This window comes from Musca autumnalis, unplaced genomic scaffold (assembly GCF_047663935.1).
Source record: "Musca autumnalis isolate F117 unplaced genomic scaffold, ASM4766393v1 scaffold_4, whole genome shotgun sequence".
Classification (NCBI taxonomy): domain Eukaryota; kingdom Metazoa; phylum Arthropoda; class Insecta; order Diptera; family Muscidae; genus Musca; species Musca autumnalis.
The window spans coordinates 127,604,630-127,623,368 of NW_027411977.1; positions in this window are offsets into that span (position 1 = coordinate 127,604,630).

An 18,739-nucleotide genomic window follows, 5' to 3' on the forward strand; every position below is an offset into this window, starting at 1 on the left:
GCTATAAATAATCTGCGTACTCAATTAAGGGAACCTTTGAAAGATTTTGAAGTTATAGACATCCTCAAAGCTGGATTGAAGCCCAAACTTGCCCATTTAACATTTAGTGGCACTTTTTATTCGGTGGAACAATTCCGAAATGAAGTTAGGAAAGCTGAGGAATTTCTGGAAAGGGAATCATCACTGAGATTTAGGACCAACCAACCCCCTCGAATGATAAATGAAATTAACGATTCTGATTTTGATGATTTAGTCCATGATGTTGAGGAGTTGCGTTTACGGCAGAAGCCAACTGGTGTTTCCAAAAATGAGCCTTCACGGTGTTGGAATTGCGGCAGCAATGGCCACATTTTTAAGAATTGTTCCAGTTCTCATCGTTCAGTATTTTGTTTCCGCTGCGGATCACCAGGTGTTACCACTCCACAATGCAATAACTGCAAACACATTAGTCGTTCTAATGTTTCTAAGTCCGAATCCATAGCTACTCAGACAGTGGATTGACTAGCCTCCACTGATGTTTCCACTTCTACAGATCCAATTTTTTCTGATCCATGTAAAATATTACCCAGACTTTCCAATAACTTAGCCAAAACCAAACCTGCTTTGACATTACCTTTCCACGTCCGCATGGCTAATTATATGAAGACTCGTGAAAGAATTTTTAATTCCGAAATAACTGCCGATACCACTGTTTTTGTTTCCAAACGTATTATGAAGACTCGTGAGCGATATAAACGTAGGCGACTTAAAAGGTTATCAATATCGTCTGCTCAATTTTCTGATTTTAGACCCAATGATCCTCGACCATTTAGAGAAGTTCGTGTTAATGGGGTATCAGTTTTAGCTCTTTTTGATAGTGGAGCCAGCGTCACCTGCTTAGGTAAAAATTGTTTTTCTTTGATTGATGAATTAAACTTGAAAGTTAATCCGGTTTATAAATGTAGCGTTGGTACAGCTAGTGGCCAGCGAGTTTCTTGTTCTGGTAAAGTTAGTGTTGAGCTCTCGTACGACGGTAAGACGAAAACCATGGATGTTTATCTTATTCCTGGTCTCGAGAATTCCATGTACTGCGGGGTAGATTTCTGGAAAGAGTTCAGTGTAGCACCAAAACTTATTAACAGCCTAGAGATCAGTTCTGAAGAAGTAGATTCCGATATGCATATCTTGTCCGATGATCAATTGGCTCTGCTTGAAAAAGCTAAAGAGAGTTTTATTGATTTTGAGAAGCACGGTCTCGGCAAGACAGATCTGGAGGAGCATGTCATTGATACCGGGAATGCTGTCCCAATAAAACAGCGACATTACCCAGTATCGCCAGCTGTCGAATCTCTTATATATCAGGAACTCGATCGAATGTTGAGCCTAGGTGTTATAGAACCGAGTACAAGTCCATGGAATTCGCCAGTCACACTCGTACGCAGAGGCGAAAAGAACAGGCTCTGCTTAGATGCTCGTAAGTTAAACGAAGTTACGGTGAAAGATGCTTACCCGCTACCATTTATTGATGCCTTGTTAGGGAGACTTCAAGACACGTACTTCATATCAAGTATCGACTTAAAGGATGCATTCTGGCAGGTTCCTCTGGCAGCAGAAAGCCGTCCGAAGACTGCGTTCACAGTTCCGGGGAGACCACACTACCAATTCACCGTCATGCCGTTTGGGTTGTGCAATGCAGCCCAACGGTTATGTCGGCTGATGGATAGAGTGATCTCACCGGAACTAAAGAACAAAGTCTTCGTATACCTTGACGACTTACTTGTAGTTTCTCCGGATTTTGACTCGCATGTCGAACTGCTTCGTAAGGTAGGTGAAATGCTGACCAGAGCGAACCTGACCATCAATCTGAAGAAATCCAAATTCTGCCGTCGAGAGCTTAGATATTTGGGGTATATTGTAGGTGGAGGAAAATTGAAGCCGGACCCATCGAAAATCAACTCGATTACTGATATTCCCATTCCTAAGTCCACTAGAGATGTCCGCAGGTTCCTAGGAATGGCCTCTTGGTTCAGGCGCTTCATCAAGAACTATGCAGAGATAACAGCTCCTCTGACCAGCACCTTGAAAAAGGGCAAAACTTTTTCATTCGATGATAATGCGATCGAGGCTTTTAACAAATTAAAAGTCGCTTTGACTACAAGTCCGATTTTAAATCATCCCGTTTTCGACAAGAGATTTTATGTCCAGTGTGACGCATCCAATTTAGGCTTAGGTGCGGTGCTGTTCCAGCTAGACGCTGAAGGTCTGGAACGTCCCATCGCCTTTCATTCCGCTCAGCTGACGAATGCTGAACGGAACTATAGTGTCACTGAGCGAGAGTGCTTAGCTGTGATCAGTGCAATAAAGAAATTCCGTCCCTTTATTGAAATGATGCCTTTCACGGTTATCACTGATCACAGCGCTTTGAAATGGCTGATGGGACAGAAAGATCTCAGTGGTCGGTTGGCGAGGTGGAGTCTGAAGCTTCAGGCTTTCAACTTCGACATTCAGCACCGTAAGGGATCGCAAAACGTTGTTGCGGACACATTATCCCGTTTGCACATGGATGAAATCAACATGTTCTCCGATGAAAAGCCATTGATCGACTTAAATTCGCCCGATTTTAAAAATGATGAATACACTCAGCTGATTGAATTAGTTCGTGAGAACGAAGACAGTCTTCCCGACTTAAAAATTGCCGATTCTTTTGTTTATAAAAGGACGATTCCGTCTGATGGCACACCGATCCATGAAAATTTCCTTTGGAAACTCTGGGTTCCCTCCGGATTAACCGAATCACTTGTTGAAAACGCTCACAAGTCTGTTTTAAAGAGTCACTGTGGTATAGGTAGAACGATAGCAGTCCTGCGACAATATTTTTATTGGCCGAAAATGGCTAAGCAAGTTCGCGACTATATTAACTCATGTGTATTATGTAAGGAGACCAAAGCTCCAAACAAGGTTTTACGACCGAAAATGGGAAGCGAAACCGTCACTGATAGGCCATGGCAGAAAATCTATGTAGATTTTATAGGACCTTTCCCGAGGTCAAAGTTAGGCAACGCTTACATTTTCATAGTGTTAGATCACTTAACAAAGTTCGTACTTTTGAAGCCTTTAGCGAAGGCAAACTCGCGAAATGTTATTCGATTTTTGGAAAGTGAAGTATTCCACAAATTTGGCGTCCCACAAACCGTTCACTCGGACAACGGGAAACAGTTTATTTCTTCCGAATTCACTTCTTTTCTTAACCGATATGGTTGTACTCAGATCCGAAACGCGGTATATTCTCCACAAGCGAATGCATCGGAGAGAGTCAACCGAACAATTATCGCGGCTATTAGAACGTATGTGTCCGAAGATCAGAAAGATTGGGACCGATATTTATCAGCTATTGAATGTTCACTTCGGTCCACAATCCATACATCCATAGGATGTTCTCCATATTTTTCACTGTTCGGAACACACATGGTCACACACGGTAGCGCGTATGCTTTGGCGGAAAAACTCGGCACTTTGGAGGACGGATCTGTCGAAATTTTACCTAAAAATAACATGCATGATTTGATTAAAAGCTCGATTAAAGAAAAACTACACGATTCGTACAAACGGTCCGCGGCACGATATAACACCAGGACACGCGAAGTAAACTTTAAGCCCGGACAGGAAATACTCAGACGCAACTTTGTATTAAGTGATGCCGCCCGCCATCTTAATTCAAAACTCTGTCGGAAATTTGTCAAATGTAGGGTTGCCAGAAAGGTAGGAAACTCCCTTTACGAAATTGAGGATCTGCAAGGACGTAAGATAGGGGTCTATCACTCGAAAGACCTGCAACATATAGTCCCTTTAAAATAGTTGCCCGGCTTTTGGTTTTGATTTTTTTTGTCTGTAAATTCTATCTCAGGGTAGTAGTTCTTCCCCACCCGAGTTTGAAGATGAGGTTAACGTCCCGAATCAGCGTTACTCCGACTGGTCTTCGTAGACTGTTCGGGTTTGTTATGTGAACCTATCATAACTCGGCAACGCAAGTGACGTCGTACGCATCGTCGTGATTGTGCGTAGATGATGATAGCAATTGCTTTCGGTTCGATTGTCAAATTTTGTAAGTATGGCAACATTTCGTGTAATGGCGCACTCCAGCCAACTTGAATGTCAACGATTAGGATTCATTGCAAAAAAATATCCGAACAGACAACACGAACACCAGCTAAAGCAGAGGAATAAATAAGTGTAATTGCATATTGGAAAAAAAATAAAAAGTACAATCTCTCCCCAATTAGAATTGGAAATTTATCAAAATTAGCATACACTAAAGTAGTGTATCCAAATTAACATCGATTTCTATCGAAATTAATAATCAAGGTGAGCCCTTAAACTTATTTAAGGAAAACTGTGAAGTGAACAAAAAATTTACACAAAATTTTTGCCTCCTTTTCTTTAGATATCCCGTTGGCTAACGGTACCCTATCGTGTTATACATACTCTAGGTACACGTTGCCAACGTGGACCACACGTGTTTGGCGCTATCCAATTCAATTAACATAACAAAAGGATTACGCCACCGCCAATCCCGCAGTTGTTCTTTTTATATTTGCGTGCACCTTACATTATTCCATATTCGGATTGCACCATAGGCTAATAGCTTCGAAAGGCAAACGCTGTACTCTTTTGAGATACTGGTGAATTCATACCAGGCTTACAACATTCCGAACGTTTCATCCCCAATGCCTATTGGAACATGTGTTTAGCTGATGACGTCATATGAAATCAAATCTTGGACAATACTCCCAGGTTGCCGTTCAGCATTCCCCTCAAGACCGCGGTTGAATTGTTGTTCGTACATTTTTCTTCAAGATTTTGTCCACGACCATCTGAATTGTTTCTAGCTCCACTCACCGCATCCTCTAAAGGCAGCATCATATGAGAATTTTGACAATCAACAACCCATCAAACATTTGTGCATGTTACACCTGGTGAATGTCATCTTACCATAAAGGAAGCTGAAGGCTGCCCATATATGAATAACCGATGGTGGCGGTAAGAGTTATATCCTACGTGCCTACCAGAGATCGGAGTAAGTAATCATAACCCTGTCGGGTATAATTGAAGCAGATAAACATCATAACTTGTGGTACCCACCCCCTTCAGTCACAGACGGGAGGGTGTGGGCCCAACTTTTTACAAGTCCCTCGACGGTCAGCCGAGTTACAACATCACATTTTGGAGATTCTTAAGGGATTATTTTACAATTCTATTTTCTTTATTTGTATGTATATAAGGCAACATCAATGTACGTATATACTCGTTGACATATCTTTTCAATTTTTCGATTTTGGCTGGTCAAAATTATAACGGTTCGTCGTCACGTGGTACAGCCCACTGGTAACAGTAAACGTGTCTAGTGCTCATGACGATTGGTTTTGTTAACCTCCCATAAGTGACAATTCTTAAAATCATTTCATGATTTTATCATTTCAATGTTTCTACGATTTTGCCAAAATTTATCACTGATTTCATAACCATATAAATCGTTAATAAGCCTAGATCGTTTCTTTTATCTGAAACTACCCCCCTCCCTCTCCTTTCTTTTTCATTGATTTAAATATTGATTCATACTACCAATCACTTCCCGATCCATAGTTCAAAACAACACGATAATTAAATTGTTGAGATATTTTCGGTATTTTTAACAATTTTAAATCGGTTTGTTTTCCGTGCTGACGACGAACCCTTCCAATATTCTATTCTTATGTTCAAATTTTGCTCCTTTATTGTAATACCGATTTGGAAAGATAAATAACATTGTTCATTATCAATACTTTTCATTTATACTTCCTAATACATACATATGTGCAATATATCTAAATATTTTAGATATATTTAATTATTCTGGCCACTCTAAAGTACTACCTTTGTATACTTTGTTGTATTTTCTTTAATTTTTTTTTTTAAACCATTTTGTCAATTGTTGATCCCACTTCGTTGAGTCAAAACGAAATTTGAGCTCGATAGGATTTAGGTATCATTTGGTATAAATATTTAGTGCGCATTGGCTCCAAGAAATGGGATTAACAAACAAAAATTAAACAATTTTTGTATGTATCCTACAATATTGTACCTTTGATTGTATGTATCCACCTTTTTTTTTGTCCACTTATGGATTTGAATTATAATTATAATAGTTTTGAATTATAACTTGATCTCCTCCTGGATAAATATATATATTTTTGTGATTCATGAAATATGAACTGAACATGTTCTAGAAAACTTATTTAAAAAGGATATGTAAGTGGGCGGGTTCAGTCAAGATATATTTTGGGGGTCTTCATGTATTATTGAAGCCCATATGGGGGTTCTCATAGAACCCATGGGAGGGAAAGAAGGGGCCCAACACCACCTAAGGGTACCCATGGTAACAACAACTTGTCAGAACGCAACAACAACAATAACGATTAGTGATGACTTTCTTTGTGACGCAATATTTTTTTTTTTTTGTACGTAGCCGTATGTGGCGACTGAGTGTAGCCGGTGCACATCAACTAGTCTGGGCCCCCTACCACCTTGGCCAAACCAACCTACAGTTCCACATACGCCCCTGAACGTTACATTCTCAGTAACATCTCTCTACCAATTTTACTCTCTCGAAGTAAAAAATTTGCAGATTGTTATCGAACAGCAATTTGCAAAAACTTGCAAGACGTCAGCTGATTTGATAAACAAGAAGAAGTTGGCGGAAAAGATTAAATTTAACAATTGAAGGTGTCTACCATTTTTTTTATTTTCCATTTAAAATTCTTCTTTGATCCATAAAATCTTGTACATACTAAACAGCTATATTATTTGATTTTGTGTCATCAGATGTGAAAATAATCATCTCTCCTTCTCTGGCCTTTCCTTCATCTTGTTCTGAGTGCGAGAATGCGGATTGGATAATGACAAAAATTTGTGAGATAGGGCAACACGGAAATCCAAGACACGTAAATCCAATGGTGTTGTAGCTTGTGCCTTCAAATATAGTGGCTCTCCTTCCACGTTCTTATTTGATAGTAGTCGATTGACTTATGCAGGCAACCCCGTTGACTTGACTTGCGCCAATGATCCGGAACTGAGTTCCACCCGGTTATCCTGTTAAGGCTTCGGTACATAAGAAGCATGGCTTTCTGGCTGAACACATTTCTGCCTCTTATGTGACGAGGCCCTTAGTGTTGCTACAACTATAATTCCCTTTCCAATGCACTAATATAAAACATACTGGAGCGCAGTGCGATGTTTGGTATACATATTTATTGATATCGTTGGGAATACTTGGCCGTCTACATTGTGTTTCTCCTACTCCATGGATGCACCGCTTTTTGCTGGGATTTGATACCTTAAAAAAATGGTCACCACAAACTACAAAATAAGTTATTTTACTTACATTATGGTTTAATTAATAATTTTTCCCCTTTTTTATATCAATTTATTTTAATAGCCAAACGTTTGTTTATTTTTTGCCAAGAAGTTCGCCACAAAACATTCGAATTTAAATCAGCTGATCAAACTTTCAAATTCTTACAAGAAAAATTTTCCTTGCAAAAACTTGTAAACAAAAGTCTCCAAAACTCTCCAATATTCTCTCGCAATTGTCTCCAAACTCTCTCTCTTTTACTTTGCAAGTTTGTTATCGAACAGCATTTTGTAAAAGTTTGTGCAAATTTGCACAAACTTTTGGGTTATCGTACAGACCTTTTATCTAATCTTATGCAAAAGCTCATCAAAAAATATGCCACAGGGATGTGAGGTTGTAAAAAAGTCATAACCCTATTATTTACATTTTTCAAATAACTGTAAACACAAACACACAAAAAACAAACAGAAGCGGAAAATAGAAAAAATATTAAATAAAAATAAAATGGATTGAGCTTTAATTTAATATAAATTGTAAGCAATATATTTAATAGCAATTTTTCAGATTATTTTTTGCAGTATTCCTTTCCATTTTTAATTTTCAAGCAATTTTTTTGCAAATTCGTCTATGTTTACGTAAACAAAGATCAGCTGACTGGCATCTTATATCATTTTAGACATGGTAGAATAAAGTAAAGGTAGGCCACAGCTAACAGCTGATTACAATTTTTTTCTTTTTATGGCCTAATCTGTCAAAAGCAGGGTTGACATTTTGTACAGTTTTTGACATTATGCAATCATAAAGGTAGATGCATCGCTAAATTGTTCCAACAAAAAACTTCTGCTGTAACACTATATCTTAAAATTGAAAACAAGGACAAAAAATGTGTATTCGCGTGGCAAAATAAAATTGTTGATTTTTTAGCAAAACTTAAAAACTTGTTTCAAAAGTACGGGAATGTAGAAATTACAATTTTTGTATAAATTCTGCTGACATTTATCTGCAAATCGGATGCCAGCAATCACGATGTCAGATTAGCCAAACTTGTAAAGTAGAAAATAAGTGAATGATATTTTTTCACCGTCATAAGTTTGGGAAGAACTTTTGCTATTTTTGGAACACTTTTCCAACAAGAATATTGGCACTTTTAACATATAAAAAGTGAAGCTCTAAGTTTCATATGATTTTGTAAAACGGGATAGCTATGCAGGTACATCTACCATTACTATTGTACCATGCCATTTGACGTTTTAAGCCATGGCTGCAGGGTGGCATTTCTCAGTGATTTTCATACCTGGCCTACCTCTACTTCATTGTACCATGATTTTAGACTAGTCCATGGTACAATTAGAAAGGTAGATGCCTCAGCCCAGCTGATCGAATCTAAAACGTCAAAAAACTAGGAATTCGCCATGATAAATCAAAACAAAAAACCATATGATTCGGTGAGTAAGATATAGCATGTCTACACTTTATAGGCAAACACAAGCGATAAAAAGAGACAACAAGAGACCATTTGGCGAAAATTTTGACAGTTTACATTACAAAAAAAGTTGCTTTGTTGTAGCAATTCGCCGATGCATCTACCTTTCTTATTGTACCATGGACTAGTCTAAACAACTAGGATTTGAAAGTTGGATTTAGAAATCGAGTCGATTTAAAATGACTAGTCCAAACGGGCTATAAAACAGGCAACATTTTGCGTAATTTACCATACAAAAATAAATGACGATAGCTACGTCATTTATTCTAAACAACGCACGAAAACACCATACTTTTATACGCAACCCTGCTTTTTCGTCATAAACTACCAAAAAATTCAACTGTTTTATGATGTCTTTGTTTGTTTGTGTGTGTTGTAGAAAAACAAAAATACTCAAACGATGACAAAAGTGAAAATAAATGGTTAAAAAACTTGCAAAAATTAGTTTTTTTTTTGTTTTTGAAATTAATTTAAGTTATTTGATACACATTTGTGTTGTGAAATTCCTATTTTTCTGAATAAATATATTGTGTGCGTGTGTTTGTGTTATTGTATAAGTGTGTATGTGCGATTGTGTGCGTAAGCAAATGACGCAAAAAAACAGATGTAAACACACTTCATTTGATTCTAGGATTTCGTAAAACGAAATCATTTAATATGCATATGTAAATTGGACTTAAAATCATAAAACTGATGTAGTGGGGAATTCAATTTAAGAACACCTAATTTGATGAAACTTTTTAATGAAATTCACGTTAGTGTGGACCGAGACTAAACGAACTGTCAAAATGTCTCTCTCGAATCGCTCTCTTTTGCTGACTTTTTGTGTTAACAGACGACTTCCAGCAACAATTGGTACAAATTGTTACAAATTTTAGGGTAACCAGACAGACTTACTGTCTGTGTGTAAACGCCTAGTAAACAAAGCACGAAAACACCATACTATTATAAGCAACCCTGTTTTTTGCTATAAACTAACGAAAAATGCAATTGTTTTATGTTGTTGTATGATGGAGAAAAACAAAAATACTCAAACAATAACAAAAGTGAAAATAAATGGTTAAAAAACTTGCAAAAATTATCAGTCCTATTCTGAACATTCCCATGGGATCAAAATTTCCCATTCCCACGCTTCGAAATTAGTTTCCCAAATTTCGAAATTAGTTACACCAAATTATTATAGCATACTTTTGGGGACTGTAATTTTGTTTTGTAATACAGAATTCATTAGATTAGCAAAAGCACAACTCACCTACTTCAGCAACCGTGCATTGATTTATGGATTTTTAAGTGAATGGAGGGCTTAAGACGGGCTTACACGCGCACGCCCGATTTTTTTGAAATTTACCACGGGTAGGTCTCGTTGCCCTGATCACATAAATATATATATCGTCTAGATGTAGTCCATACTTCCCGAGATATAGGCCTTTAAAGTTCCAAAAACATATATATATATATATATATATATATATATATATATATATATATGTCGTGTGATTATTTCAGGGACATTTTTTCGACACAGTGCTTTTTTCGGGGACATTTTGAAATTTTCGGGACAGTCCCCGAAATTTTATTTATTCAGGGGTTATTTTGGGGACATGTTAATTTTAGGGACATTTAATGTACAAATTTAAGTTGCATGTTTAATTTCAAGTTCACAATAAATTTGTTCGATGTATATGTTCGCTTTATGTATAAATAGCAATTATATCCAATTTTTTGCTAAAAATTAAGTATTTATTTCCTCCAGGGTTACCACTTTTCATTGAATTAATGACAATTTTTAACGCCGTTGAAACATGTTTATTAGACCAACTTTGAAGTAACTTAGTTACGTCAACAACTATTACAAAGAAGAAGAGTATCAATAACAAGGAGTATTGTCATAGAAGGCAAAAAATTGAACAATAATTGGCTTACATCATATTAATTGAGACTTGTGTGTAAATTAATTAGCAGATAGACTTCGTGGCGAAATAGAAACAGCAAAAAAAGATTCAGGCGTGGATGCAAAAAACGGAACAAGTCTAATTTAGGGGCACCTCTCGGATCGGACTGAAATTCCGGGGGAAGTTTATGCTTCCTAAGATATGGATCTTGACATTTGGAAAATGGCTTAATTTAACATCGCTACCTTGTTTATGGACACCTGTCGAACGATATATAGATTACCGGGGGAAGTCAACGCTTTCCGAGATATGGGTCTGACTTTTTTACTCGCCTTTATTAATTAACCAATGGGTATCATTTTAAAACACAGGAAGAGTGATTTCTAAAGACTTCTTAATTTTAAAGGAAATTAAATTTCCTAATAATAATTTATTAAATTAATAATAGGTTTTCTATAGACACGAAGACTCCTTAAGTGGTCTTCTATAGAATAGAAGTCGCCTTAAGAGGTCTTCTTTAGAATAGAAGACATATTAATAGGTCTTATATAGAACGGTGATCGTCGTAAGAAGCCTTCTATATAATAGAAGGCGACTTACGATGTCTTCTGTAACATCGAAGACGCTTTGAGAGGTCTTCTATATAGAATCGAAGCCGCCTTAACAGGTCTTACATAGAATAGAAGTCGCCTTAAAAAGTCTTCGTTAAAATCGAAAACGCCTTAAGAGGTCTTCTATAGAATTTACGCTTTAATAGGTCTTCTATAGAACGGTACACGCCTTAAGAAGTCTTCTATATAATAGAAGACGCCTTAAGATATCTTCTATGTAATAGAAGGCGCCTTAAGAGGCCTTTTGTACAATAGAAGACGTCTTAAGAGGTCTTTTATAGAATAGAAGACGCCTTAAGAGGTCTTCTATAGAATAGAAGACGCCTTAAGAGGTCTTCTATAGAATAGAAGACGCCTTAAGAGTTCTTCTATAGAAAAGAAGACGCCTTAAGAGGTCTTCTATAGAATAGAAGACGCCTTAAAGGTCTTCTATAGAATAGAAGACGCCTCAAGTGGTCCGCTGTAGAATAGAAGACGCCTTAAGAAGTCTTCTATACAATAGAAGACGCCTTAAGAGGTCTTCTATAGAATAGAAGACACATTAAGAGGTCTTCTATAGAACAGAAGACACATTAAGAGTTCTTCTAAAGAATAGAAGACGCCTCAAGTGGTCTTCTGTAGAATAGAAGACGCCTTAAGAGGTCTTCTATGGAATCAAAGACATTTTAAGAGGTGTTCTATAGAATAAAAGACGCCTTAGGAAGTCTTCTATACAATAGAAGACGTCTTAAGAGGTCTTCTATAGAATAGAAGACGCCTTTAGGGGTCTTCTATATAATAGAAGACGCCTTAATGGGTCTTTTATATAGTAGAAGACGCCTTAAGAGGTCTTCTATATAACAGAAGACGCCTTTAGGGGTCTTCTATATAATAGAATACGCCTTTAGGGGTCTTCTATATAATAGAAGACGCCTCAAGTGGTCTGCTGTAGAATTGAAGATGCCTTAAGAGGTCTTCAATAGAATAAAAGACGACTTAAGAGGTCTTCTACAGAATAGAAGACGCCTTAAGAAGTCTTCTATACAATAGAAGACGCCTTAAGAGGTCTTCTATAGAATAGAAGACACATTAAGAGGTCTTCTATTGAACAGAAGACACATTAAGAGGTCTTCTAAAGACCTTCCATATAAAAGAAGACGCCTTAAGTGGATGAATATTTCGATGTGTTACAAACGGAATGACAATTTTAATTATACCCTCCATATTATGGTGGAGGGTATAAAATATTATAGATGTACAGAAAACAAATTATTTATTTTAATCAAAATACTCTATTCGATTTACTTATGAAAAGTTAATCTCTGTCTTTCACAATATATTGGCCCAATCCATGCCTTGTTCTGTGTATAACGTGTACCTTCTTAGCTTTGGGGTATTTAACATTTTGTGGCAGACGACGTAAATCTTCATTCTCCTCTTTATTTGCTGTAAGAAACGGACAGACGGACTATGTTATGTCGACTTAGAATTTTATCCTGATCTTTGGGCATTTCAGGTGACGATATATACTTTATAGGGTCTCCGATGCATATTTCGATGTGTTACAAACGGAATGACAATTTTAATTATACCCTCCATATATGGTGGAGGGTATAAAATATAGATGTACAGAAAACAAATTATTTATTTTAATCAAAATACTCTATTCGATTTATTTATGAAAAGTAAATCTCTGTCTTTTACAATATATTGGCCCAATCCATGCCTTGTTCTGTGTATAACGTGTACCTTCTTAGCTTTAGGGTATTTAACATTTTGTGGCAGACGACTTAAATCTTCATTCTCCTCTTTATTTGCTGTAAGAAACCTTCATCACGTCCAGTAAACAGCTTTGGTTCATTTTAAGCCCATTTTGTGTTGATCTAATGATGGTTGTGCCATATGATCAGCCGATTCATAAACATGTAGAAAACAACGTTTATCGCACAACGTTTATGTCCCAACGACACCAATTGTAGAGAAGTTGTTTTTGTTCTTCTGATAATTCCACCTACAATTAAAGGGAAATTAATTTACGATTATGTCAATATATAAAACTCAAATATTCACCATTCACCATGGAATGATTCTTCCAGCAGGAACACATCAAACCATCCTCTCTTTGGTATAACCATTCCGACTAGAAACTCTACCAAACGATCCACTTCCAAGGCTGTGACGAACAAACATTGGGGAATCAATTGGAAGTGGAATATTCACATATCTCAAGGTATAATTTTGATTCAAATATCAATGCGACGCAATAATTAATTATTAATGAAAATGTAATAATTTTTTTTAACAGTTGCAACTGTTTTTAGTTTTATACTTTTTTGTACAAACACAGTATACAGCACTGTATTTGTGCTGTATGTAAAATAACAGTATGTTTACATTACAGCTTTTTACCTTGGTGGATTTATGCCAAGTTTACACTTACGCTCCAAAATCCACTGGATTTCACGAAATCCTGAAATACACCCTGGTGTTTACACTAATTTTTTTCTTGATTTCAAACATATCACAATAATCAAGGTAGATGCAAATGCGCAGCTGATCGAACATGCATTTTCGAAAAAAAAGTAGTTGTAAATTGAATTAATCATCAAAAAATTACGACAATATAGAACTTTACTGCTTTATTTCGAAAATGATCGTAAAATTATCTATATATCGTATTAATTGTTTATAATACTAAGAAATGAAAAACTAAAAAATGATTTTATCGTTGAGACATTATAATAATAATTTTTGATAGATAAAAGTTGTGTTCAGAAACTGCAAAATATTACTACTTGCTGTATTTTCGCCGTTTAGTGCTAGAAATACGTTCCAGTACTCCGAAATCTAGCAAGACTTGCACTTGTTTTTGAATAAAAGCCTCTTCTCCTGTTCTCTGCTATAAAAATTTGGCCAAGTAAAAACTAGCAGCATTTTTTTTGGCATCTGAACACGATAGCTGATACGCCGATTTTGGCATTTTTGCTGGAGTTTTTGCAATTTCCGTCATTTTTTCGTTCCCGTATTTTTTAAGAAATTTGTATGGGGGAAGCAATTTTTGACAATTCGGTCTATTTTCTAACATTACCATTAAAAAAAGTACGGGAACATAATGAAAATAGCATTGTAACAATGTAATTTAATATTTTTTCACATTGTTTACAAATTTTGATATTAACATATTTTGTTCCAGCAATTCGCACATCTACCTTGTTTATTGTGATACGTGAAAAGTGTTGCAACTTTTGGTACTTTTTTAGGCAAAAGCAAGGTTGTATATCATGTGTACTGTGATTTCGATGTTGATTTCGCTGAAATCACGAAATGAGATAATTTCATTTTTGTATGCGAAATCATGATAAATTTTTGCATGATTCCGCGCGAAATCACGAAACGCCTTCGAAATCACGAAAAGACGCCGAATGTAAACCAAACATTAGATTATCAAATCCATTGCATATATGTGAAATAGAGTGGTTTTAAAATATCGATGTCGGATTTTTTTATGCGGCACCCTCCTTAAATGCTTATTCTCTTTTCTGATATGTGTTGATCACGTGTGCTACAAAATATGAGTATGCGTGCCCGATGCTATTTTATTAAAGCGACAATATCAAATAGCATCAGCATCGCTAGCAATATCTTGTGCTGCAAATATTCTGTGCTTTTGCTAATATGGCGTTAGCATTTGAAACCCTGGACAAATGAAATCAAATGGATTTCATATAAGTTTACATTACACACAAAAGAATTGACAGTTGAAATCCACTCGATTTTTTTTAAAAATGGTATAAATTGTATGCTTTCTTGATTTCATCCATGGTACAATAAGGAAGGTAGAACAGGTTCGAAAAATCGATAGAAATTCAACCCTACACGTATGCCCGCTTCCTGTCAGAATTGTTATACTGGCATATGCAACAGGTTGCCTTTGTTTGTTTGATATTTTTTGTCATTTTATCCAACTGTTTAAAACAGCGCGAAAATGAATGAAACACAAATATTTGTTTTCACATATACATCGAAACACGGTCAAAAACTTATTTTCAACTTAAGTTTGATAAATATATTCTACAACGGCTCTGTAATTAACGATTTCATTGCAATTAATTTTGAATCTATTTTGAAAACATTTTTAATATTTTTCAACACAAACACATACACACACAAAATATAAACTTCAAATTGACAAAAGTCGGTCACACTCAGAAAAAAATTTAAATCAGATGTGAGCTCTGTTATACCTTTCTATTTATACCATGATTTCATCGAAAAATTTTCATGAAATTAGGCGTTTCGAGATCGAGTTCCCCACTACAGCAATTTCAATATATTGCTCTACTAAAGAACTCGATCTAGTGTCCAATTTACATTAGGAACTTTTTCGTCATTTGGAGCTGTTTCGTCATTTATTTGCTAAAACAGGCAACATTTTGCGTCATTTACCATACAAAAATAAATGGCGATAGCTGCGTCATTTATTCTAAACAACGCACGAAAACACCATACTATTATAAGCAGCCCAGTTTTTTTTGTCATAAACTACCAAAAGCTGCAACTGTTTTATGATGTCTTTGTTTGTTTGTGTGTGTTGTAGAAAAACAAAAATACTTAAACGATGACAAAATTGAAAATAAATGTTTAAAAAACTTGCAAAAATTATGTTTTTTTGTTTTTAGAATTAATTTAAGTTATTTGATACACATTTGTGTTTTGAAATTTTTATTTCTCTGAATAAATATATTGTGTGCGTGTGTTTGTGTTACTGTATAAGTGTGTATGTACGATTGTGTCCGTACGCAAATGACGCAAAGAAACAGATGTAAATACACTTCATTTGATTCTAGGATTTCGTAAAACGAAATCATTTAATGTGCATATGTAAATTGGACTTAGGGGCGCATAATTTCATAAAATTTTTACAATGAAATCGCTCTAGTGTGGACCGGGGCTAAAGGAACACTTTGCAAGTAAAGAGTGGGAAAAACTGGTAACCTCAGATACGTAAAGGAACACTACTATAATCACAGGCTCGAAAAAGTTTACAGTTCTATGTGTGATACCAAAAAATAAGTTCGAATAGAGTGGATTTCGTAAATGTAAACCAACTATAAAGGTAAAAACACAATGAATTTTTGTTGCTGCCTCCGCTTGCTTGTTTTAATTTTTTGTTTGATAAATAATAACAAAAAATATACGATGTTTTAGGAAAAATTAATAAAGTGCAAAATACTTTTTTGTTTACTCAAAACATATAGTCGCCGGCGCCAAAATGTCACGATCGATGGGTGCTAACAAAAATAGCGGCGTGGTGAAGCAAAAATTTGAACATTTCGAAAGCAACAGGCTGATTGGGTATAAGCGGATTTCATAAGTCTACAGTATTACGAATGTAAATAAATCCTCATAAAGAAGGTTAATAGTACATTTATACCCCGGTTACACTTAACCGGATTAACCCAGTCGGTTTGGATTTCGAATGTCAATTCCATAGCGCAAACGTCAAATAAATCCTCTCGAAGTGGGTTAACCCGGCAAAAAACTCTAGTGTAATACCCCGTTTATATATAACCGGATTTAACAAACCGACTGGGTTTTAAATGTCAATTCCATTGCTTATATTTCAAACAAATCCTCATAAAGAAGGTTAACCCTGCAAAAAGCTCTAATATAAACGCCATATAAGACTATGTTTACATTTACGAAATCCATTCGATTTCAACGGTCAACTCCTTCGCGTATATGTCAAATGAAAACTCATCTGAAATCGAGTGGATTTCATTTGACGTTTGAGCAATGGAATTTACAGTTGAAATCGAGTGGATTTCGTAAATGTAAACATAGTGTAACCGTACTATTACACTATTGAAGGTTAACCCACTGGGTTTAATAGATCCAGTGGAATAATTTTTGCTGGTTACACTTAGCTTTTCGAGGATATAAACTGTCAGCTGATGTTTGTTTACGTAAACATACACAATAACTAATAAAGTCGTGTGTTACACTTTTACAATTTCGCTGGAATAATTTTTGCTGGTTACACTAAGCTTTTCGATGATATAAACTGTCAGCTGATGTTTGTTTACGTAAACATACAAAATAACTAATAAAGTCGTGTGTTACACTTTTACAATTTCTCGTATGAGATATCGCCCCCTCTTTGATCATAATAGTATATTTTACACACAGTGATACATTTTTGTATCATGATATCAATCGTACTTTTTGTTAAAAAAGACGTATAATGAAACTGAACTTTAGATTTATTACCTCCATAAAAACTCATGCGACCAATCGTAAACGTGTAAAACACGACAAACTCTATTGCAACTTTTGGTACTTTTTGAGTAGAGTTGCATTTTTAGCACAAATACCGAATACAACACTGCATTTTTGGTGCGTTTGTGCCGGATTTAAAATAAACCCAGCCATGAGAGGATTTAATTTTTGTATTGCAAATCTTGTCAGATTTGAGCAGATTAAGCAAATAAATCCTCATGAAGTGGGTTAACCCGGCAAAAAGCTGTAGTGTAACCGTGCTATTAGATTTAAATATCCACTCGATTTAAATGTCAAACTCATAGCGTATGTGTCAAATAAATCCTAGTTTTAAATCCACTCGATTTAAGTTAATGTAAATCATCGTATTAGCTGGTTTACATATATGAAATCGAGTGGATTTCAACTGTCAATTCCTTTGCGTATAGTCCCGGTCCACACTAGAGTGATTTCATTGAAAAATTCCATGAAATTATGCGTCGCTAAATCGAGTTCCATAGTAGAGTAATATTATGAAATTGCTGTAGTGGGGAACTCGATCTAGTGACGCATATTATTACGATTTTTTTTCAATGAAATCGCTCTAGTGTGGACCGGGACCTACGTGAGATGAGCTGAAATCCATTGAATTCCATTCAAGCAATTGAATTGAGAGTTGAAATCGAGTGGATAAGTGTTTAGTTTTAGACTAGGGGTTTTATCATGTAGAAAAGGAAGAGAGGAAAGAGTATAATACCTGGTTTACATTTGCGAAAGGCACCCGATTTCAACTGTCAATTTCATTGCCCAAACGTCAAATGAAATCCAATTGATTTCAGATGTGTTTTCATTTGACGTATACGCAAATGAATTGACAGTTGAAATCCACTTGATTTCGTAAATGTAAACCAGGTATAAAGAAACTCTTTTCATCTTGTGTGCAATTCAGATCAATATCAGAACTTTTACTTGGGCGAGAAGGAAATATTTGACTTTTATTTGCGCATGCATGGAATAAATAGTTTAAATCCGTTGAGGTTACTAAATACACTATAATGTAAACGTACTGTTAGCCTACAAACTTTTGATGCAAGTTCACAGCGCATAAGAAGTGTACGATTACGCTTTTATTTAGGTTGCCCCTGGGCGT